Source organism: Pangasianodon hypophthalmus, chromosome 6 (assembly GCF_027358585.1).
Source record: "Pangasianodon hypophthalmus isolate fPanHyp1 chromosome 6, fPanHyp1.pri, whole genome shotgun sequence".
NCBI classification, from domain to species: domain Eukaryota; kingdom Metazoa; phylum Chordata; class Actinopteri; order Siluriformes; family Pangasiidae; genus Pangasianodon; species Pangasianodon hypophthalmus.
Window position 1 is genome coordinate 18601291 of NC_069715.1, and position 25426 is coordinate 18626716.

General features: G+C 42.7%; 1 protein-coding gene across 3 annotated transcripts in view; it reads right to left on the minus strand.

The window, feature by feature from the left end:
* rasgrf1 (Ras protein specific guanine nucleotide releasing factor 1) overlaps positions 1 to 25426 on the minus strand; it is a 243423-nt gene that overhangs the window by 190183 nt on the left and 27814 nt on the right. The gene's annotated exons all lie outside the window — the stretch shown is intronic.

Here is a 25426-nt window from a genome sequence, read left to right on the forward strand (position 1 = left end):
TGTACGTGGTCAAAATTGGCTAGTCCGCTTATATTTTTATCATCTATTGTTGCATTACACTTTTTAGGCCACCCCATTCCTAGTAATTATCACAAGATTTACATTCCTTTTTGCAATTTAAGTTAATATACCTCACTTTCATGCAATAATAATACTTGTTTTTGAGCAGAATAAGAACTATTTATATTTTGTTTGGGGAACTGTAGACCAGAAAAAAACCTTGCTGAGTGATTAAATACTGGTAGGCTAGAATGATATGTCAAAGTATAGCCAAGGTGTTTTAAACATTACAAATTTAATCAGGTTTCAACATAAAAGGAAAACTGCCAAACTATGACCAAACAACAAAGCTTTACTTGTTTTGCATACTCCACATATTCATTTACATTATGAGGCAAATGAATAAAATCAATAGTTAATTTGCAAATTCAGTCAGTCCCATCAGTTTGCATGTGTGTGTTCATGCACATGAATGACAATACAGAGTCACAATGGGGCACAGATCTGGGGTCAAAATTGTAACCACAGTTGCCGGGTGATATAACTTAAAATAGTAATGTTTCTTTCTGCACTTACACAGTCCCTTTGTTTGCCATATCCTATGTTTGTGGAAACTGATTAGATTTAATTTTGATTATCTTCTTTAAAATAAGATCTTGGGGGCTGCAGACTAATCTTAAACTAGCAAGGGAAAAAAAAATACCACGTATAGATTTGTTTTTTCCACCTGCAAAAGTGTGTGTGTTTGTGTGAGTGAGAGAGAGAGAGAGAGAGAGAAAATTACTGTTCTGCATCTTCTTACCTCTTCTCATAGCCTGGCCCATTCATTTTCTATGGCCACTTAGACCTGAGCATGAATGAAGAAACTTAGAGCAAACTGCAGAAAATTCCGTGAAAACTGTTACGATAGTTATGATAGAGGAAAATAATAAATTGGCCAAATTTGACTGGAACACTGGGCTGGAAAGAGAGTTTGACTGGAAACTTCACGCGAGCAATCGTTTATGAACAAACGGAGAAATGTAGCCAAAAGCAATATCCTAGACCAGGGGTATGTAACTAAACTGAAGGCTAGCTACATAAAATTCCTTGCTTACATAGGTCCAGATAAGCAACTACCATGAATGAATAAAGACAACAACCACCTTTTAATGCTTAACCAATTGTGAGTAGTTTATTACTATAAATAAGACATCGACTTGAAGATATAACACTTTGTTTTGTAGGGCTGCTTTGCCTCTGGGCAGATGTGGACTCTGGGTAGATGAAACATCTGTTGTTGTTTGTTTGTTTTTTTTTACTTCAGCTTTCTTATTTAACAAGCTATGTCATCAGACCAGAGCGTGTAAATTAAATGACAAATCTATGAAAGCCTGTGTAAAATCTCACCTTTTTCGTTAAGCTGCCATAAGCTAAATAATTCTGCATATGATTGGGAACTACAAGGTATAGAAGGCACACTGGTTCATGGGACAACGTCCTGACTAGATAGTGTTGAATATAAACATCACTTAAATAGAACATTTCCAGCAATGTGAAGTAAGCAAAAGTATCCAACTATGCTGCAATCAAAACAGATTATGTGAGATATTAGAAAGTTAGTTATTGAAATACACAGTGCCTCTGGAAAGTATTCAAATCCCCCCGTCCCATTCCGTAAGCCTAAATGTGACTATTCCATAAGCCTAAATGTTGTTGTGAAATACTATAAAAAGCTGTAATGTGCTTTATATTGTTCAAACATACCTGTGTGAACAGTTATTCCCTGTTACTAAGGAATCGCTGTTGCACCCGCCAGTGTTTATAAATACTCTACTTGTGTAAATTATTGTTAAAAAGTGCCTAAACAAGCACTGCTACTTCCAGCAGCTTCTTTGGTTTTTGAGGTCTGAACAGGGAAGTAGGGGTACGCCTACAGATTTCACCATGCAGGAACATCCCTTTGTCTAGACAGGGGCGAGTGCCAGCCATTGTAGTTTCTGTTAATTGTCAGGCAAGTTTAGAGTAGTTAGACTCTTTTTCTGTTCCTTTTGACTTCAGTTAGATAAATAATGCTTAACTTTATGAAAGCTTGTTTTTGGTTTGCTTTGTTTTTTCCTTTAGCGCCATCCATAAACCAGCCTCTGTTTGTTTTAGTTCAAGACTGTTTACTGTTTTATGTATTGTGTCATGTACTTTCTTTTCTGTTGAAAGACCATGGCATTAAATGACTGGCTCTATATGCACATTAAATGCATTGAGGCACATTCTTCTGGTGTGTATGTGTATAATCTTTTTGGTTGCTGGTTGCCTACTCTCATCCACTATTGGACAGTAAAATGTTACAGGCCCCCCCTTATCTCTAGATCTTAGCCAAGTTATGTAACAATATGTACTAATCAATAATAACTATTTTAGCTTAGGATCCAGAGCAGATTCTCTACCTGCATAGCCCGAAGCTTAGAAAAGGCATTAGAATATTGAGGCTATTCCCTATTTGACTATCTTTAATTAATCTAGTTAATTATACCTGGTGTAATGATCGCCCGATGATGACATCATGTGTGCTCTCTCTCTCTCTCCCTCGTGCACCTTGCCGTGTGTGTGGATGTGTTGTACCACTGCTATATACACTATATTGCCAAAAGTTTTGGGATGTCTGCCTTTACATGCACATGAACTTTAATGATATCCCATTCTTAATCTGTAGGGTTTAATATGGAGTTGGAGCGCATTTGTGAGGTCAGGCACTGTTGGACAAGAAGGCCTGGCTCGAAAGTCTCCACTCTAATTCATAAAAGTGTTCTATCGGGTTGAGGTCAGGACTCTGTGCAGGCCAGTCAAGTTCCTCCACACCAAACTCGGTCATCCATGTCTTTATGGACCTTGCTTTGTGCACTGGTCCGCATGCATGTTGGAACAGGAAGGGGCCATCCCCAAACTGTTCCCACAAAGTTGGGAGCAAAGTTGTCCAAAATGTCTTGGTATGCTGAAGCATTAAGAGTTCCTTTCACTGGAACTAAGGGGCCAAGCCCAACCCCTGAAAAACAACCCCACAACATAATCCCCCCTCCACCCAACTTTACACTAGGCACAATACAGTCCGGCAAGTACCGTTCTCCTGGCAACCGCCAAACCCAGACTCGTCCATCGGATTGCCAGACAGAGAAGCGTGATTCGTCACTCCAGAGAACACGTCTCCACTGCTCTAGAGTCCAGTGGCGGTGTGCTTTACACCACTTCATCCGATGCTTTGCATTGCACTTGGTGATGTAAGGCTTGGATGCAGCTGCTCGGCCATGGAAACCCATTCCATGAAGCTTTCTACGCACTGTTCTTGAGCTAATCTGAAGGCCACACGAAGTTTGGAGGTCTGTAACTATTGGCAACTTCTGCACACTGTGCGCCTCAGCATGTACTGACCCCACTCTGTACATTTACGTGGCCTACCACTTCGTGGCTGAGTTGCTGTTGTTCCCAATTGCTTCTACTTTGTTATAATACCACTAACAGTTGACCGTGGAATATTTAGTAGTGAGGAAATGGACTGGACTTATTGCACAGGTGGCAACCTATCACGGTACCACGCTTGAATTCACTGAGCTCCTGAGAGCGACCCATTCTTTCATAAATGTAGAAGCAGTCTGCATGCCTAGGGGCTTTGATTTTATAAACATGTGGCCATGGAAGTGATTGGAACACCTGAATTCAATGATTTGGAGGGGTGTCCCAAAACTTTTGGCAATACAGTGTATTATAAGTGTAATATTTATCTTTCATTCATTGACAACGGAATAATCTGTCAACCCTATGTGAGTATATAGTAACCTACTGAAATAAATGAGGGACAGCATTATCTCTTCGAGTCTGGCTGAGTTATATCCACTTTTGTTCCTGAGGAAACCGTGAGAATCTATAACCCGATTCTTACACTGGTCATAAAACACCAGTGTATCATGGTATCCTGTGTGGTGTTAATGCAAACCTAGGATGTAGTTAAATGTAGTTAATGCTCCGGCCGATTCAGTACCCCAGGAACTGTGCCTTCGTCAGCCCCAGATGATGGTACCGGGTGGCGTAATGCACGATGATCAGTATACATTCGTGGCCCCAGATGGATTTTGGAAGCAGCCCTACCAGATCCATATGGGATGAGATGATCTGGGCCCAGTAGCCCTTAGGCCATTCTTCACGGGCAGAGATGCGCTTGAAGGTGTGCATGAAGGCCTCTGGGGCAACAATAACTGTCAGCTTGGGCATCTCTGCAGGGGTTGGGGAGAGGGGTGGCGGCAGCCATACTCAGCTTTTGCAGGGCCAGCAGCTCTTCAGTGGTGGTGCAGAGCCCTAGTGCCAGCTCCTGGGTGACCCTTTGTTGATGGAGGCTGGTCTCCAGTAGATGCTTGAGGACAGGGTCCATGGTGTCAGTGGGGTTGGGTCTGTGTTCATGCCCACATTCTCCACCAGTGTAGCAACTCACTGCAGTGAAGAGCAGAACACAGGCATGCAAGAAACAGGACTGGTGCAAAAGAGGGTAAATTTATTTTCTTAGAGTGAGCAGTGCCGGTGTTGAGGGTCATGGGTTGTGTTGAGGTGCCAGGGATGTGCGTCGCAGTGGGCTCCGTGGGCCAAGTGTAGAGGTGCAGGCTGCAGGATGGCGTTTCGAGGCTGCAGCTAATGGCACTAGCGGGGCTAATGGCGCTAACAGTGCCAATGCCAGCTTGAATGCGGAGAGTGTCAGAGCTGAAAATGCTTTCACCATCTCGGAGCACGATGTGAGGATGGGCTTCAGGAGAGTGAACACCAGGAAAGCAGCAGGACCAGACGGCATTTCAGGTCAGGTCCTTAAAGCCTGCGCTGACCAGCTAGCAACGGTGTTCATGGAGCTTTTCAACCTCTCCCTGGAACAGGCCACATGCTTCAAGCAGTCCATTATTGTTCATGTCCCAAAGAAACCCCAGCCTGCCTGTCTCAATGACTATCGCCCAATAGCCCTGACCTCAGTTGTGATGAAGTGCTTTGAAAGACTGTTCAGAGACTTCATCACTTCTTCATTAGCTGATACACTGGACTCACTACAGTTTGCATACCATCCCAATCGCTCTACAGAGGATGCCATGCAATACCTCCTACACACAACCCTGAGCCATCGGGACAACGGGAATTATGTGAAAATGCTCTTTGTTGACTACAGCTCAGCATTTAACACTATAATTCCCTCCAAAACTCACTACCAAGTTGGAGGACCTGGGACTGAGCCCGTCTCTGTATCAGCAAGGGTGGGTGAACTTGTTTCATCCTCCCTCACTCTCAGCACTGGAGCCCCACAGGGTTGTGTTCTGAGCCCCCCGCTGTACTCACTGTACACATATGACTGCGTAGCCAGGATCTACCAACCCCTCACGATCAACGGGACCCCAGTGGAGAGAGTGGATAGTTTCCAGTATCTTGGTGTTCATATCACGCAGGACCTGTCATGGTCTTGCCATGTTTACACCCTGGTAAAGAAGGCCTGGCAGCATCTGTACCACCTTAGACGCTTGAGAGACTTTTGACTGCCCTCTAAGGTGCTAAGAAACTTTTACACCTGCACCATTCGAGAGCATCCTGATGGGAAGCATCACAGCCTGGTTTGGGAACAGCACCCAGCAGGACAGGAGGGCTCTACAGAGGGTGGTGCGATCAGCTGAGAATACCATCCGTACATAGCTCCCCGATCTACACTCTATCTACAGCAAGCGGTGCTGGAACAAGGCCATGAAAATAGTGAAAGACCTCAATCATCCGAACAATGGAACAATCTCTCTTTTGCGGTCAGGGAAGCACTTCCTCTCCCCAAGGGCCAATACAGAGAGGATGAGGAGGAGATTCTTCCCACAGACCATTCGGGCCCTCAACCAGTAGAACACCAAGGACTAAGAATCATCCATCTCCATCCATACATCTCCTTCAAACACCCAACCTCCATCTACATCTACATTACATAACGTTACTAATTTATTGTAGTATTACAATTTAGTATTTAGTATTGCATTTATTGCACATTACATTGCACAAACGGCACATATTGCACAAAACTGCACATATCCTCACTTTATATAGGTACTGTCAGACTGCTGCTGCCACCATCCCTATATCCATATCTATATGTTTTTGTTATATTTAATATTTTTCTTAATAATTTTCTTTACATATATTTTTATATATATATATTTTTCTTTATATTTAACATTTTTCTTTATATTTATTATTTTTCTATATTTTCTTATTTTATGTCAGTACAGCTTTATAAAGCATTTCACTGCAAGTCATACTGTGTATGGTTATGCATGTGACAAATAAAATTTGAATTTGAATTTGAGGCTTCGAGAGGTCTGGGATGCTCCCATGGGTGCCAGGGATGAGAGCTTTCGGCATGGCGCAGGGGGTGAATGCTGCTGTCATCAATCCCTGTGGTGGAGAGACAGAAAGGCCTCAGCGGAATTAAGCAGACAGAACTTGCTCACATCGCTGTGGCCACAGTGCCCTGTTTATACCCTCCTGGCTTCTCTGTGAGAGTGAGGAGCTGCCACAGTCCTTATTGGCCCTATTGTACTTGTTTGCAGTTCACAACAATGGTGCAGAAGTGGCGCTGTCCCTTCAGCACCCAGGCGGCTGTCGTGTGAGGAGCATGCCATAGTTTGTGCATGTTTATGGGAGCCCTGCAGTCACAGCACCTTGCCTGAAACTTTGCAGAGACATTAGAATACTGGTGTTATTATATGCTTTATTTACCTTTTATAATTAACGCTGGTTCCCTTACCGACCTAGCTCAAAGCATTGTGGAGGCATTACAATATTGTAGTTATTCTATACTTTTTTTGACCTTTGTAATTAACACTTGTTAATTACACAACTTAAACCACAGCCAGTCATGGTAACCTGTGTGTTGTTAAGGTAAACATAAGATCCAGATGAGATCCCCTACCCACCTATCCTGAAGCTTTGTGGAGGCATGAGAATACTGGCATTATTCTATGCTTAATTTACCTTTATAATTAACACTAGTTCCCCTACCCCTCTAACTGTTGTAACTTCTGTAGTTCACCCTAACTATAGTCAGAGGAGAATTGGGAGCAGACCCCATAACTGCATAGATTAAAGCTGTGTGGGGGCAGCAGTATATGAGAAGTATTCTATGCTTTAGTTGACTGTTATAATTAGCTCTAGTTGATTATACAGTTGGATAACACAGTGTGTTGCCATATCCTGTGGATTGCTTATGTGCAATGTGCAAACTTCATGAACAAGTCCCATGACCTTTCTATAATGGTTTGAGTTTCACAAGAAACTAGAACACGCTAATTTACAAGAATTACAGAGGCTCCATGCCTGGTAGTATGCAAGTCCTAAAGAGCATTTGAAATGTCAGTGCCAACACCCACAAAGAATCACTTTTTTGGAAAAAACAAAAACAAAAAAAAGCATATAGTTAGCACAAAGGTTCAGATTAAGATAAAAGCATAACACCTTCATGTTACATTTGAGTGATATGCTCACGTAAAACACTCCGTCTAGTCATAATCAGAGATTATCCTGATTTCAGAGATCCAACTTACTAGTACACAATTAGTCTGTTGCATAAGTATTTAAATGTACTAACACCGTATAGCACCACAAGACCGTAGGAGAGCTGAGCACAGACACCAGGAAACGGGGGTGAGAGAAACGTGCCCTTTATTTTAAGTGGTAGTGAAGTGAAAAGGCTGGTGTGAAAGCGAGGGCGGTCGCAGTCGTCCTGGAGCTGGGAACGGCAAGCTGGCAGGAGAAGCGTGGCGGTGGGAAGCAGGTGGCATGGCAGTTGCTCTCAGCCAGGTTGATGGTTGGCGTGAAGAGGTCTGAGCTTTTCGTCCTTGAAGACGTCGGTTTCCATCAGGGAGAGAGGGAGAGAAATTTGTCCTGTGTTTTACCATATACGACTGACCTTGAGAGCGGCTGCTGGTCTCTTTTATCCTCTCCAGGCTTCTGCTGGAGAGTAGAGAACTGCCGAGGTAATCGTTGGCCGCCAGTGCCTCTCTCTCCACAATGGCATACTTCTCTTCGGCTCCCAGTCACATTTCCAATGCATCCTTCTGCACGGTGTAGGGGAGGTTGAAGTCGGGGTTCCGCAGAACGGGAGAGCAGGTCAGCGCCTGTTTCAGTGTCTCGAAGGTCTCTTCCATTTACCAACTCCAGTGCACCCGGTCCGTCTGCCCTTTCCTAGTGAGGTCTGAGAGGGAAGAGGCAATCGAGGAGAAATTGGGCACAAAACTTCGGTAATAAACAGCCAACCCCAAGATGGCATGTACCTGTTTTGTCGTTGTCGTCACGGGTAGTCCCTGACAGCTTCCACTTTTTTTTCCTGCAGCATCTGGAGCCTCCTGCCAATGTGGTATCCTAGGCACTGTGCCTCCGTGAGCCCCAGATGACATTTCTTGGGGTTGGCGGTTAATCCTGACTTCCGGAGCTCGCCTCCCTGAGATGGTGGAGGTGGTCAGACCAGGTGGAGAAAAAGATCACAACATCGTCAGTGTAACATCCTCATTGCTTCTGGGCTCAGGGCCACCTGCAAGTACCCCTTTCTAAGGTCCAGGGTGGAGATATACCACCTAAAGCGGAGGAGGAGCTCATGGGCGATGATCCGGGAGGTGGCCTTTCGAAATGGAACTGCCTCAGGGTATAGGGTGGCGTAGTCCATGATGACCATTATGTATTTATGGTCCCGGGCAGACTTCGGAAGCAGCCCTAAGAGATCCATGCCTTTCCTTTCGAAGGGGACGCCAATGATAGGGACAGGAATGAGGGGAGCGGGTGCAGACTTACAGGGCATGATTCTCCGACATCGACGGCATTGCTGGCAGAACGTGTGGACCACCGCATCCATCCCGGGCCAGGGAAATCTTACCACTTTAATTTCTCTAATGTGCTGTGTGCCCCCACTTTAGTTTCTCTAATGTGCTGTGTGTGTCCTCCATGTGGGTGTGAGTGGGCCAGGTGCATGAGGGCTTGGGTCCTGCTGCAGGGAACCACCAGCAGCTTGCAGGGCTGGCCTTGGCACTCCGTTCTGAAGTATAGGAGGTGCGTACCAGGAAGTATGCAGCTGGAAGCCTTTGCTCTGGATTCTGATGGAACCCCTCGATAACTTGCATCTAGCCCCAACAGTGCTTCAGCCTGTTGTACTCCTTCTGCTCCCACCTGAAATCCCCCTCCCGGGCAACCTGTGAAAACACAGAGAAGACAGGGTCAGTAGGGGTGGGGGTTCTAACCTGCCGAGGTCGCCCCGTCGTCGCCTTCACCCTGGGCCAGGCAGGCCCGCCAGACCCGTGGCCTCTTTGTTCTGCATCTCCTCACCCTGGGCCAGGCAGGACCGCCAGACCCGTGGCCTCTTTGTTCTGCATCTCCTCCTCCGGGGAGGTCAATGCCTTGGTGGTGGAGAAACCCAGCCAGTCTCGACCCAGTAGAAGGGGCACGGGAAGTTCTGGTATGAGCCCCACGAGAAGCGTCCACTCCTCGGCCTGGTGTTTAACTCTGTAAGCAGGCAAAGTCGGGCCAGGGTTAAGGTGCTTCCTGAGTCTAGGAAGGCCGAGACTGTATTGCCGTTGATCTCCACAGGGATGTAGGGAAGCTGGGAGGGGTTGATATATGGAGGACGCAGCCTGTGAGCCAGGGCTTGTCGGCACGTCGGTTGATGATGGGGGTCTGACTCGGTAGGCATGGGATCATCCCTGGGAGTTCCAAAGGCGAAGTGATTGTTGGTGGGCCTCCCCTCCCCACAGGAGTGCCGGTCTAGGCGTCTCGGCAGCGGCCGCTGCACACTCCAGTGCCTCTAGTATCTCTCGGGGGTTGCCCGGGGCACCCCGCACGCCTATGGCTTTCCGTTCTTCGGGTGGCAGAGCCCTCAGTAAACGGTCCATGGCCACCCTCTCAACGACCTTGGCAGCAGAGAGGATCTCGAGCTGTAGCCACCTCTTGGCGGTGCGTAACAGGGTGTCCATTTGGCGTGCGAGAGGGTAGAGGGTAGAGAGGGTAGTCCGATCCACCACTGTGGAGGTCCCTTTTATAATCTCCAGGCTTTTGCTGGAGGGTAGAGAACTGCCGCGGTAATCATTTGCCACCAGCTGAGTTGAGTTTCCCCACCCTACCTTGCAGCCACGAGTTCTCAGGCTGTCCAAAACAATGGTGGTGCAGAACCGGCACTGTCTGTTCAGCACCATGGCGGCAGTCATGTGAGGAGCATTGTTTTTTGTGCGCGGGCTACCAGCCTAACTTTCCTCTGCTACAGGTGTGATGATGTCTTTCCTTGTTTCCATGAAAAACCATTTAACACTGTCTAACAAAGTTTCACATATCACTAGGTGTTTTCTTTCCATCATTATATCTGTGTCAGCATAGGGTTACTACTAGATAACTGCCCGGGTGTTTCTAGGTGTTACCTGGCCAGATATGTTTATAGCCATCATGAACTGTGCACGATATATCTGTGTCAGCATAAGGTTATTACTTGATATCTGCCCAGGTATTTCTAGTTGTTAACTGGCCAGATATGTTCATATGCTGTCAACCTTTAATGAAGGGGGGACTGTCTACTAGGAATATTTGGAGCAACGCTGGACTGTGGACTACGGACAACTTCAACCACCTTGGACTAATGCACAACCCTGTGCCCACTGTGGATTGCACTTCAAGTTGTGCCCTAAGAGCTCCACTCAGTTCCACCTTCAGATTGTGGGGGAAATGTAGGTACCATGCATCCACAGATAGGGAGTGCACTTCTATTAAGAACTTTACAGCAAACTGACATGCATAAGATGAGTCTATTCATCAAAAGGATCACCAGCGTTTGTTTGCTCTCTCTGGGTCCAAGAGGCAACCAGGAAGGGACCACAAACGAGAGAAGCTCTCACTCAGACTGACCACCATGCATAATATGGCTGAAAAGAGGAGTTGTAAAACAGCTGCTTTCAACTTTGTTGGATGTCTGGATTTCTGTGAGTTATGAAGCCAACGGAACTTCCTCAAGAATTGAATCCACAGATGGATCAACAAGCAAAATGCACATGAAGACAAACTAAAACATGCTGCTGTAGGATTTTAAGTGAACAGGCAGCCAGAAAATCACAAAAGCCTGAACCAAACTTCACTTAGCTTACCACAGGAATCATAGAACAATGGACACACACTTGCAGACCCTGAGGAACCAAGCTAATGCTTGCTTCTGCCTAATCTCAGCTATCCTGTGAACAATAGAGTAAACATTAGAACATCCCTGACCAGAGAATGAACCCTCTCAGCCAAGAGGAAGACTGTCAAACCTATTGATTTAGGCCACTGGCCAAGACCAGATCGCTGGTCCCCAGGATAAAACCCCTGTACCCTCAGCCATAAATCTGATAACCTAAGGCCAAAAGGGGGTGACTTCCCAGGGAGGCCTCAAGAAAGGGTTAACACAGGCTGAGGACTGTAATGAGACCTATGTTCTTTTCCCCCAGGAACACAAAGTTCACCACTGTTTACACATTCCACAGAGCCCAGCTTTAACAAGGTTACCTTACATATGCTGAATGGACAATGGCTCTTAAAATGGTTTGGAAAAACTTGTTGCCTTTTTAATGTAATGCCTTATAAGTGTCACTAGTCACTAGTTCATTATGATGCGTTTGATCATCTAACAGGTATCATAATGTTAATGAGTGTATCAATAACAGCAAGTATGTGATGTCTGGTATGTGTGTGATTGTTATTTAATTTCATAAGGGTTGGGATAAAGTGGGAGCTTTATACATGATAAAAGAGATCTTGAACAAGAAGGCTATCACTCGTGTTTGCAACATCATGCCTTACTCTGTGAATGGCACTTGATTGGAGCCATGTTCCTCCTACAACAGGACAATGACCCAAAGCACAGCTCCAAACTATGCAACTATTTAGAGAAGAAGCACTCAGCTGGTATTCTGGTATCTGTAATGATCTGGCCTGCACAGTCACCAGATGTCAACTCTATTTAGCTGTTGTGGGAGCAGCTTATGATTCATAAAATGTGCCCATCAAGCCAATCCAACTTGTGGGAGGTGCTTCAAGAATCATGGGATGAAATATCCTCAGATTACCTCAACAAACCGACAGCTGAAATGCCAAAGGTTTGCAAGGCTGTAATTGATGCAAAGGGAGGATTCTTTTAAGAAAGCAAAATTTGAAGAACAAAATTCTTATTTCAAGCAAAAAATAATTATTTCCAACCTTGTCAATGTCTTAACTACATTTTCTGTTCTTTTTACAGCTCATTTGATGAAAAAAATGAGTTGTCATGGAAAGTGTGAAATTTTCTAGGTGACCCCAAACCTTTGACTGGTAGTGTACGTACATGCGTGCCATATACACGCACACACACACTCCTTTCCTCCCTCCCTCCCTCTCTCTCACACAAAACTCTTCTTTGTCCCCATTTAGAATTAAGCTCATAGTTAATAGTTGATTGGTGTTTATTCTTTTCTATTTCAATAAATGCTAGCATAGGATGTTTAATATTAGTAAACATCCTATTGTTGTGTCGTGGTTATTACTTTGATAACGCAAAAAGCCAAACTAAGTCTGCAAAACTAAGTCTTCAGAAACCAAGTCATTGTCATAGTCTTTTATAAACAAATAACCTCGGAGGACCAAAAAAAAAAAAAAAAAAAAAGACTTCAATATGTAGTCATACTTCCCAAAAGTAAACCAACATTCAGAAACCAGGTGGGAAAAAAGAAGTACACCCTATAATTCAGCAACATGTAGAACCACATTCAGCAACAATAACTTGAAGTAAACATTTTCTGTAGGAGTTGATCAGTCTCTCACATCTTTTTGGAGAAATTCTTGTCCACTCTTCTTTACAACATTGCTTCAGTTCATTGATATTTGAGGGTATTCATTTATGCACAGCTCCCTTAAGATCCTGCCACAGCAGGCTGAGGGCTGGACTTTGACTTGGCCATTCCAACACCTTGATTTTTTCTTATTTATTCATTCAGCTGTTGATTTGCTGGTGTTTGGGATCATTGTCCTGTTGCATGACCCAATTTTGGCCCAGCTTATGCTGCTGGACAGATGGCCTCATATTTGTCTCAAGAATATTCTGGTATAAAGTTAATCGTTGTCTCAATGACTGCACATTTCCCAGGTCCTATGGCTGCAAAACATGCCTAAATCATCAGCGCTGCACCATGATTGACAGTTGGTGTGTCAAGCAGGAGGGAGGGGCCAGGCTGTGAGGATGCACGCCTGGCACTGAGTAGGCTAATCAGTGGGAGAGAGGGATAAAGGAGCGGCTGGAGACACAGAGGGAGAGAGATGCACGCGTGTTTTGTGTTTTATGTTTTATGTTATGTTTATGTTATGTTTACAATTAAATGTTACGTATAAGTTCACTCGGTTCCCGCCTCCTCCTTGCCCATCATTGAGATTTGTTACATTGGTGCCGTCACTGCTGTCCACCTGGTGACGGAGGACCCGCTGCCGTCTGCCATCCTCCTGAAAAGGGGAAGAGCTATAGCCGTCCTCCAGGAGGTCCAGAGTCAGCAACTGGCATCGTAGGGATCGTTTCCCAGCTGGCAGAGGACCAGAGGACGGCGTGTCTGGGGACTGGGGAACCACTTTTCTTTTTTCTCTCCCCTCCTGTCTCTATTGCTCGCTCCTTCTCTCTCCCCATTCCTCCTCTCGTCTCTCCTCTCACTTTTAGGATGCGGGGCCGGCCGGCTGAAGGACGTAGCCAGAAGGGCAGCAGCACCGCTCCTCCTGAGAGGGGGGGAGGGGATGTCCGTCAGGCCGGAGGCCTCAATCTGCCCACAGAGGAGTGTGACAAGCAGGAAGGAGGGGCCAGGCTGTGAGGACGCACGCCTGGCACTGAGTGGGCTAATCAGTGGGAGAGAGAGATAAAGGAGGGGCTGGAGACCCCAAGGGAGAGAGAGAGAGAGATGCTCGTGTGTTTTGTGTTTTATGTTATGTTTACAATTAAACATTACGTTTAAGTTCACTCAGTTCCTGCCTCCTCCTTGCCCATTTTTGAGATTTGTTACAGTTGGTATGAGGTGATACACAGTTTTTGGTTTTTCATGGCGTTGTGCATGATGACCAAACATCACCTGGGTCTTGTTGATATTGTTCCAGAACTTTTGTGGTATGTTCAGATACAATTTTAGGCAATTTATGTATATTATGCAAAGGTTTGTAGAAACCCTATAGTGATTATATGTTTCTTATTATTACAGATTCAAGCAGGAACTGCTGGAACGCTTTTGTCTTTATTCGGATTTTTATTGTTTTTCTTTTTTGTGTGACAAGAAAGTTCACCCTTTCCCACTAGACAGGTCATACAGTGCAAGGAATATTCCTCTGTTTTTTAGCCACTTATGTTACACATACAGTATGTTACTGACAGTAAAAACTGTTCAAATGTTACAGCAGTCCTAAATTATAAATCTGGAATTAAAAAAATGCAGGGTAGTCAAGGCCTGGGGTCACAGAAAGTTCATTATGTCAATTTGGGCAAAAGATTGCACAAAAGATTTGGGAACCAGTCACTTAAAAAATGGTACCAATACAAGAATCAATATTGCACTTGGTAAATACAGGAATGTTTAAAGTATTGGGGTGAACAACAATAAGTAGTGACCATTTGCCTGTTTGCTGTAAAGCAGTACCAGATAGAAGACAGGATTCCCAGCTGGATGTTTAAAAGGAAAACTATTTAAAAAAAATTGTGCATGACAAAAAATAATAATTATGAATCATTATAACAAAAATAAAAATCATTATAACAAATATAGCCAGAAGCTGTGATTATTGGGGTCCAAGCATCTTCAGCAAATAGTGGCTAGTTCCTGCCAAGTTATATAAACAATAAAGATGACATAAACAAGCATACTTATCAAGTTTTGTGAGGATTGCTTACAAATAAATATGATATGTCTGAAATTGTATGATTATGTTGTTAAAAGCCATTTGGCTGAAGGCAGCCATGTTTTTGAAGTAACCCAATGGAAGTTAAAATCCAGTTACAGATAAGCATACAATTTAGCGCACCAAATTTCAGCTAAATCAAACTTTCAGTTCCTAAGAAACAGCTATTTGAACTTAACTCCACCCCCTTGTTGATGATAGCTCAATGCTAGCTGTGCGAAAAACCTGCTGAAAGCTGATTGGCTGCAGGCGGCCAGGTTCTGGAAGTAATTCAGTGATGATTAAAAATTCAGTTACTGATTAGCAGTTCGATGCAGCACACCAAATTTCAGCTCAATTGGACTTTTGGTTCCTGAGAAATAGGGCTTAAGGACTTAATTAGGACTTAATTCCACTGCCTATTGATGACCACACCCCACTCTTCGCAGGCGTTCTCAGATTCTTAAACTGAGCATGTCTTTCAAGTTTTGCTCAAATCCATATCACCAATCATGAAGTACAACTATTTGAGTAATCCAGCTCTGCCTCTTTATTGATGTATGGTGACCATACTGGTTAAAAATGTCAAGATCTTTTTTGATCTTTTCAAAACCTTGATGACCCCCAAGCCTTTTGGGATAGTGTTTGTGGCCTGGTGAGTCAAAAGTGGAACTTTTTGGAAGACATGGAATAAAAGTGGATACCAAAAGGCTAGACTACATTGGTGCAGCTCTCTGTCTGGAAACAGATATTAGAAAGGCACAAATTAATAAACAATTAGTGGTTGGAGTATTTTTATATAGAAAAAGCCTATGGTATGCTGTGGAAAGAAAGGCTACTAATCAAATTAGAATTCAGGAAAGAATGTATAATGAGATTACTGACTTTAGTTAGAGTAGGATCCTCTTTCTCGAAGACATTTACCATAGATAATGGCACTCTCCGTGATGCCATGGCATGGATAATAGCAGCTTGAGAAAGGCTCTCTCAACTAAAAAAAGACAGAAAGAGCCCCGTTCATCGAAAAAAAAAAAACATCAGAGAATTAGTTTATACTGAACATAATTGAAGGAGCAGAGATGGCGACAAGGATTAAAGACAAAAAGAACAGACAGCAGCCAGGAAAACTGGAAGAAGAACCTAATTACAGTACCAATGCTTCTCGAGCTAACAATGCAACCATACAAGATGGCGAAAGAGCAAAAGATGCAGGGGAGCCATTTAAATTGGAACTGATACACAAAGAAATATGTAATTTCAGAGAAGATTTAAAGCACCTCAAAGGTATTGCTGGAGAAAGAACGAAAGCAAATTCAATACCGGATGAAGCAGAAATACAAATAACCCAGGGAACTCAGAAGAGGAAATGGGCAAAATGCTAAAGCTGCAAATCCAACTCCAAGCAAAGCTGTTATACCATGAGAGTAACTCAAGGAAAGAAAACATGAGAATATAACAGGGTCCCGAAGGGACCAGAGAAGGATTTCAAAAGTACCCTCTACACTGGACTTACACAGAATGAGCTCATCGCACTCTGGGCCAGCACCCACAGTCTGGCACTTGGTCAAGAATGCTTGCGGTTAAATTTCTAAAATCCCATCTAATCAGAGGAAATACTGTATGAAAATACATGTCTGAATAGTAAAATAATCCTGGATTACTACCAAGACTATACAACACATCGTTAACAACAGAAGAAAGAACGCAGAAGCACGACAGGACAATTACATAAAATTTCTGAGTCAGTATCCAGCCAGACTGAAAGTTTTCCACAATGATGAACTCATTGTCCATGAATCAGTGAAGGGGCAACGCAAAACATGAGGAACAGAGGCCTGAATCTAACAGTGATTGAATAACCCGATAAATTTGGATCAGGTACGGTGACTGCCATGGCAGCCAGACAGGCCAAGTCTAAGATTCAGCAATGCAGATAAAGGCGCTCTCATGTTATTTTTTGAGAAACATCCCAGGCAAAGCGTAATGTTTACAGAGGTAAATAGATAGCCTAATAATTTCAGCTGTTAATGTTGAAGTTGGGAAACACAAACTGTTTGATGTCATTAAAGACATTCAAAGAGACATTCTTTTGAACTTGCTCAGGGTCATATATGGGACCTCACTATCGGAAGTTCATTTTTCTGTGTTAACTGCATTACAGATGTTCTATTTATGTTTGCTTTGTTTATTGTTAATGGTACCAGGGGGGTTGCCTGCTCAGTTCTGTTAAAGAGAGAAGAGAGGAACCCTAGATATTAATCCTTACCTTTGGGACCTGCACATGTCAACAAAATCAGACAGGAAAGTAATCACATATAATGTTCATGGAATGTTAAATCCAATTAATAAACAAAAAATTACCCAGATAAGCTATACATTTCATTCCTCCAGGAAACACACCTGAATGAACATACTAAACTAAAGATGACGGGCTCTAGTAATCTCCTGATTTCACCATATAAAGCGGAAATGAGCGGGAAAGGAGAGGGGTGGTTCTGATTTTAAATACCCTAACTTACGAACATTTATTTTCCAAAATATTCCCCCTCCTGATTGATAAATTTCGACAAGTGACATACCAGTGCATGCTGTGTAAGATCTTTGTACACCATGGTTTCAGGAGTCAGATGAAACCAAAGAGATGTGAAGAAAATCCTACAGATACAGCTGATCTTTATGTGGGGTTAATCAGAATAATTTCATTGATGACAGCTGTATGATAATTACTTTTGAGCATGAGATTGAATGTGATTGGTTCAGTCTGAACACAGCCGCATCCCCAATTATAAAAGGGTGTGCACACTTATGCAACCAGGTTATTGTAACTTTTTTATTTTTCTTAGTTTTCCCTTAAAATGTTCCTGATTGTTCTTCACTTAATTTTTACACGTGGTAATTTCACATAGAGTGTAGAAAGAGTTCTGACATGATTTATATTGGTTTCATTTTTTTACTCAAAACTTGCAATTTTAACAGGGGTGTGTAGACGTTTTATATCCATTGTGCAGTTGCCATATGAATTCTTATGCGCAAGTCTGCAAGTTTGACTGCCAAGGACTTTTTTTTACCGTTATTGTGACCAGGTTGCTGTGGAGTACTTTATTTTGGCCAACTATAGTGGTTGACTACTGAGTGATAGTGGATTTCCTCTCCATATATTTGCTACTAACAGTTACTTGCCCACAGCCCATAGCTGAGCAACATTTCTCTTCAGGACTCACAGTATGGTGAAAAGAGCAAATATGCATGGAAATAAGATTCTGTCATATAAGACAGAGGACCTTAGGATAACACTCAATAAAGTGAAATTTACACACCTGCCTAATGTGGAAGGCTAGGAGGACAAGTGGATAGAAATGGAAGCAGAACTCTGCATTTTCTAATCAGAGAGAGTGGTAAGACCAAAACATTATTTAAATGTTTTGGTTAGAAAACACTAATCAACAATATATCCAAACGTGCAAAGACTAACTTGAAAACATATGTAACAAATATAAATCTGTGCCTAAAACAAAGTCTAGGGTTTTTTGGGGTTTTTTTTTGGTCCAAAAGGTAACCCATTGTTTATTTAGTTAATATAACACACACTCTCTTTTATTTATTTTTTCCTCTGCATGCCCTTTATAATATGAGATAACTTGTTCTTCCAAACAAACAAATCTAATTTCTGTTGTAAACTGTTAATTATACTTGTGTCTATCATCCACTATTTATAAATACTGTCTATTTGTGTCTATTTATGCAGTTTAAGTTGCTGATTCATCTATTAAATTTACTTCTGGACTGTGAATCGATTCTTTGACTTCTACTGACTTCTGTGGCTTTTAGTCAGACTCTGCTTGGGCAACAAAGAACAACTTACAACTTGTTCATTAAATTTCTGATAACGAAGGCTTTCAGGAAACACTTGCAAAACAGGCTTGTACATAGTGTACATCCTTCAAGTTCTTTGTTATTCACTAAGTTTCATCATTATCAGAAAACTCACCAGTCATTCCAATTCTTTATGACAGACCTGGATGATTCTCTAAACCATATCAGGACATAAACTCGTTATACAGAAAACCCAGGTCATTTAACTGCACTCTTCTTAATAGTTTTAGAGCCACATACAATCTCACCTGGGAGGCAAACAGAATGAAATACCTTGATGTTACTTTACCTAAACTACTATGGCCCACTTATCTTCAAGAATTAAGCTGATATAGAAAGGTGGAACCTTATTCATGCCTTCTTCCTGAGCTGTTGAAACAATCAAAATGAACGTGTTGTCTTGAATGTTATTCTTGTTTCATATCCTGCCAGCTGAAATATCATATCATCAATTTCAATAATGGGACACGAGGATTTCTTGTTTTATCTGGCAGGGGAAGAAACCTAGAATAAGGTTTAGTACACTACAAGTGCCCTACCTTGTCTTACTGACTATTACTGTGCCAGTGTATTACCATTAATATGCTTGTGTATCGATGATTGTAAGATGGAAGGAAATTGAACATGCAATGACAGTGAGCTTTCCAATACAAGCAATCATAGCAGACAAAGCACTAATAAATCAGCTTTTAGACAAGCAAAATCCTTGGATTCACTTTAGAGTAAAGATTTGTGAAAAGACGACTACCCTTAGTGGCATACAGGATGCAGTGAAACTGCTCAGGTGGTGTGCCTATGACAGTGAATTTCTCCCAAACAAACATGACAGGTTTAAAACATGGCAAGGACAGGGCCTCACAACATATAGTTCCTTTCTAAAATTATGACATAAAAGGTCATAAAAAGCACATGGACTTTGCTTCAGTGTGAAGCCCTACTGTTTGCTTGCAATCGGGTGCATCATGAGCTGTGATTTATCTGGATAGTTTTCCTGTGCCTGACCATTGCCATGCTTTGGCCTCTTGCCTCATTTTTCTTTTTTTGTCTTTACCCTGCCCCTGGCTTTTAAAGTGTTTTCTGCTTTCTTATTTTTGGACTCTGCCTTGTCTCTTGACCACATTTTGGATCATATTTTTGCCTGTCTTTTGAAGTGTTACACGTATGGACCCTTACACTGTCTCTGAGTCTTCTGTTATATAATAATCTGAGAATTAAGTTCAAAATAATGTCCAGGCTCTATAAAGAGGCTCTCCTCTTCTCCAGAAAATACAACAACTTACTCATTAAGGAAAAATGGGGAAAAAAAGGGCAACATATCACTTTCAGAGGAAACATGGGAGAACAAGTTCTTTAAGCTCGAGGGAATTCTGTTGGAAAATGTTTCTCGTTTTTTGTGTTAAGGATGCAAATAATTTTTATACTTTTTGGGATTGCCAAAACACAAATGGCCCCTACAAATTCAAATTTTTGTACTGAGGCAATATACAGTCCCCTCTGAAAGTATTGGAATTGTAAGGCCAATTGTTTTGTTTTTGCTATTCACTATTTTGGTTTGAGATCAAAAGAGGAATATGAGATGATAGATCAGAATTTCGGCTTTCATTTCCTGATATTTACTTCAGAGCTTTCACTAGGAATTTTTGGTGCCAGTCATGGTGCAGTGGAATGATGCAGTTTACTGGACAAATGAGTATAATTCCAGTCATACGTTAATTACTACTGCTGCGAGAAAACACTGAAATTTTGGGCAATATGAGAATTACACTGTCAAGTAAAGTAAAAAAGTAGACAAAGCATTAATTGATACAGACTTTAATATTCATTTTAACAATCCGCAAGACTCGCTGAGAACAGTGGTTGTGTCCATTCTAGATTCAGTGGGGGCTAATCAGAACGTAATAGGACCCACTCATTACAAGGGACACATACTTGAATTAATACTAACATTCATATTAAATGAATGTTAGAAAATATGTATAGAAAATACAGTCACAGTCTGAACCTATCTCAGATCATTACCTCGTCTCATTTAAAATGTGTACTAGTTATAATACATTCGATTTGCCATGCTACAGCATTAAACGTACATTCACGTTTCAGCTAATGCACACAGTTTTCCCCTGGTGTGTCAGCAGTGATTTTGAGTCATTGTCCTGCTGCATGATGAAATTCCTCCCAATTAGATTGGATGCATTTCTCTGTAAATTGGCAGATGTTTCTGAATTCATTCTGCTTCTACCATCATGAGGTACATCACCAATCAAGATTAGTGAGCCTGTTCCAGAAGCAGCCATTCAAGCCCAAGCCACGACAGCACCTTCACCATGTTCCAATATTTCTGATCACTTGAAAAATAGGTAGGTTCAAACAACAGGTGCCATGTTCTAACTACACATGCTAAAGGCAGAAAAATGGTTATTTAAATATATGTACAATAGTAATGAAATAATAGAGGAAAAACCATGTGTCCATGATAGATGTTCTCATTCTCTGCACCATACTTAAAGTATCATTATTGTCCACAAGATTTTTTTAAATAAAGTCTTACTTTGTTTGAAGCATTGCCATAGTGTTGACGTTCAAATTGGTGAACATATGTTTTCATACTATGCCAGTTAAAAGTTACATTTTTGTGACCAGACAAAATATTGACACAGCAAAATTAAACAAAATATATGGACATATTGTATCTGAAATATCAGTTACTCAATGTTAATTTCCTGTTTATAGAACTGTGGTATAAAAGCAATATCACACTCACATTTGTGCTGTTGTATTGAATATAAGAACAGCTGTCAGTCTCGGCCTGTGGCCTCATGCTTACAGCTGAATCACAGCTGTGCTGATATTCACTACAACAGCACTCTTGCTGTAATGAATCGCCGGAGGCGGGTTGTGTAGGATCCATCAGCAGTTTAATAGCAAACACATCCAAATCAGCAGGCAGAAAACGTTAACGAGCAACAAGAGCAAAGTCCGAAAAACCAGGAAGTCGAGCAGCGAGGTAACCAAATCCAAAACACAAGGCAAAGGCAGTAATCCGTAAACGAGAACAGGGTCATATACAAAAGGCAATACAAATACACAAAGGCAGAGAGAAAAGGCTTGGCAATGTCCCGAAAACAATACTTTGCATCCTAGCGTGGTGAATGCGCTGCTTAAATGTCCGTAAAATCCCAGAAGTGTTCCTCGTGGGTGGCGTCAAAACTCGGGCTAGGGCTCCCTCTGGCGGGCAGGTGCCGGTGGTGACACTACAGAGCCCCCCCATCTAGGAACACCTCCAGGTGTTCTACGACGTGGACAGCCCCGGGGCCGAGGAGCTGGCCGATTGGGGTGGAGGCGATGGAAATCCTCAGTCTCTTAGCATTATGGGTTCAGTCTCTTAGCATTATGCAGGTATTCCAGGTTACGATGGTCAGTTAACACTATGAACGGGTGACACGCTCCTTCCAACTAATGCCGCCATTCTACTAATGCTTCCTTGATAGAAAGGAGCTCCCGATTGCCGACGTCATAGTTAGCTTCAGCTGAGGTTAGCTTTTGGGAAAAGTAAGCACAAGGATAAACTTCTCCTGGACTTCCATGACGCTGTGAGAGAACGGCCCCGATCCCGCAGCTGGAGGCATCCACCTCGATGATGAAGGGCAGGCTGAGGTCTGGGTGCCTCAAGATCGGTGCTGTGGTAAAGCTAGCCTTTAGCTGGGCAAATGCTGATCGGGCCGGTTCCGTCCAACGTAGATGCCGTGGATCCGTAAACGAGAACAGGGTCATATACAAAAGGCAATACAAATACACAAAGGCAGAGAGAAAAGGCTTGGTAATGTCCCGAAAACAATACTTTGCGTCCTAGCGTGGTGAATGCGCTGCTTAAATGTCCATAAAATCCCGAAAGTGTTCCCCGTGGGTGGCGTCAAAACTCGGGCAAGGGCTCCCTCTGGCGGGCAGGTGCCAGTGGTGACGCTACACATGCTTGTGCAATATTGCTTAATTAAATTTTAAATATGTGCCCTTGTAAATACCATGCATCCACAGATGGGGGTGCCCTTTTATTAAGGTAGTTTTACAGCAGGTTTTCATTTAGGGCAAACCAGAAATTACAATCACAGTCTGTGGAAAAGTTGTGTACACAGAAAGGCATTATTAGAAAGGGAACAGCCATAATTTTACACGAGAGACACAGGCAAAAATTCGGGAAGTAACGTGGTCGGGAGCTTAGGACACAGAACTTAGGAAAAAGGAAACACAGGCTTGGTAACGCACATTAACATGACACAAAACATGAGAGTATTAATATACAAAGTAATTAAGGAACTAAACAGGCAACAGTTGGAAACAATAGGATGACATGCAAATGAGCTCACAAGGGGCAGAGACAGAACCAGGAAGTAAAAATAAACAATTTTCCCAATAATAGCATGGCTGAGCACCGTGCTTTGAGGGGATTTGTGACAATTGCCGTCATCTCTCAATGATGTAAAATCAAATAGTGCTAACATGATTGGAAAGCTAAGCCTGCAGGGACTGAACACCTCCCTCTGCAACTAGATCCTAGATTTACTGACTGGGAGGCCTCAGTCAGTCCGGATCGGGAGCAGCATCTCTAGCACTACCACACTGAGCACTGGGGCCCCCTAGGGTTGTGTGCTCAGTCCACTGCTGTTCACTCTGCTGACAGACTCTTCCCCCTCCTGCCGTCTGGAAAAAGGTACCAAAGCATTCAGGCCCTCACAGCTAGACTGTGTAACAGTTTCTTCCCCCAAGCCTCCAGATTCCTCTGTAGGATCTGTAAGCGAACAGGCAAGAAACAGCAAGGAGCCATGAGCCCCTCTCACAGACTTTGCGGAGCTGAGTGAATCACCACCTGCTTAATTTCAGCTATCCTATGAACAACAGAGCAAACATTAGAACATCCCTGACCAGAGGTTGAACTCTATCAGCCAAGAAGACGACTACGGATCTAAGCTGTTCACAAAAACCAGATGACTGGCCTACAGGATAAGACTCAAGGACCCTCAACCATAAATCTAATAACTTAAGCCCAAAAGGGGGTCACTCATTCAGCAGGCCCCAAGAAAGAACCAACAGGGAGTCACTATGAATGAGACCTTTGTCTTGGGAACACAAAGATCTCAATGCTCTCACCACTATTCACACATTCCACAGAGCCCAGCTTTAATAAAAGCCTGGAAGAACAAGGACCTTTAAAATTTAATATACCATAATTAGAATAGTGCTGCCTTTTTAATGTTGTGCATATGTTTTTCCTAATGTTACTCCTACTCCATGTATCATGCCTATGGTTATCATGGTTATCAGAATGTTAATAAGCGTATCAACAAGTATGTGATGTTTGGAATGCATGTGTTCCTTGAAGGATTTTATGAAAGTAGAGAATAAGGAAATTCAGGTAGAATGTCATTTTATGCATGTATTAACAGTCAGGATTAAAAGTTGGATCCAAACTATATAAAAAAGCAGAAAGAAAAGGTGCAAAATTACGTGACCATAAAGATAATGGACAGAGTAAAGTATGGGAGGAGAGCGTCGCTATACCCCACCCTGAAGTCATGCTGATTGGAGTAGACACTTTGGGGTCAGCCCAGCTAGAAAGGGTTAAAACCCTCGGATACGATGGAAACAGAGTTTTCGTCACCAAACTACTCCAGGAGAGTTCTCTTCAACTAACAGCTCAAGACAGTCTCCATCCACATCTCGAGGAAGTCTCTTCAACCAACATCTGCAGGAGTCTCTTCCAACAAGTCAATAGCAGTTCTCATCAACCAAGAGCTACAGAAATTCTCGCTCCTCGACATCACGAGGAGATCACGCTTGTGCCAAGACTCCACATCCAGACTAGTTCCTACAAAGCCTACAACTCCTGCCTTTGCACTGCTGTGATCCACTCAACGTTTTGCAACCCACCCATGAGACTCAGCCAGGTTCACTCCTCACTCTACTTAAGGCCAACCAGAACGCCGGCCAATTGAGATCGCCAAAAAACCCTCCAAACAACAACCCAACGAGGGAATCTCTGCCAACACAAAAGCAAGTAATAGTACCTCCGGGTTCTCGCTGAATTGGTGCATTTAATACAAAGTTTAAAGCCCTTCTAAACGAAGCGAATGTTAATCTGATAAGTTGATGGTTCATTCAGGTCATGGTCTGAGAAACTGCTAGAAAATTGGGATTTCATTCACTCTCTGTTCAAAGTCATTTTCACCCCTGTTTGTGTGTCTATGTGTGCGTGTGCTTGTGTTTGTGTTAGATTAGTTTCTGTGTCTTAGAATAGTAATAAAGTCTCATCTGATTTTAAATGCAAGTGTCTTGTTTTACTGCCTTAACTGCCAATCTTGTTACTGTGCTCTTAATATAGTGTTTCACTATATTTGGATATTATTGCCGGTGGCCATGGAGGTAAATATCCCATGCACAATTAATAAATATACTAATTTCAACTTATTGCTGGATGGATAAAATATTAAAATATTAGGTTTGCAAAATATCCCTTTTGAGCTGATCTCCTACACGTTCTGTGGAGAATGCAAGAAGCGTAACCTAAACAGCTAATTTCCTACACTCAATACCCAAACACTGGACTAAAACAAACCCAGACACACATACATGCATGCATACACACAGTAAT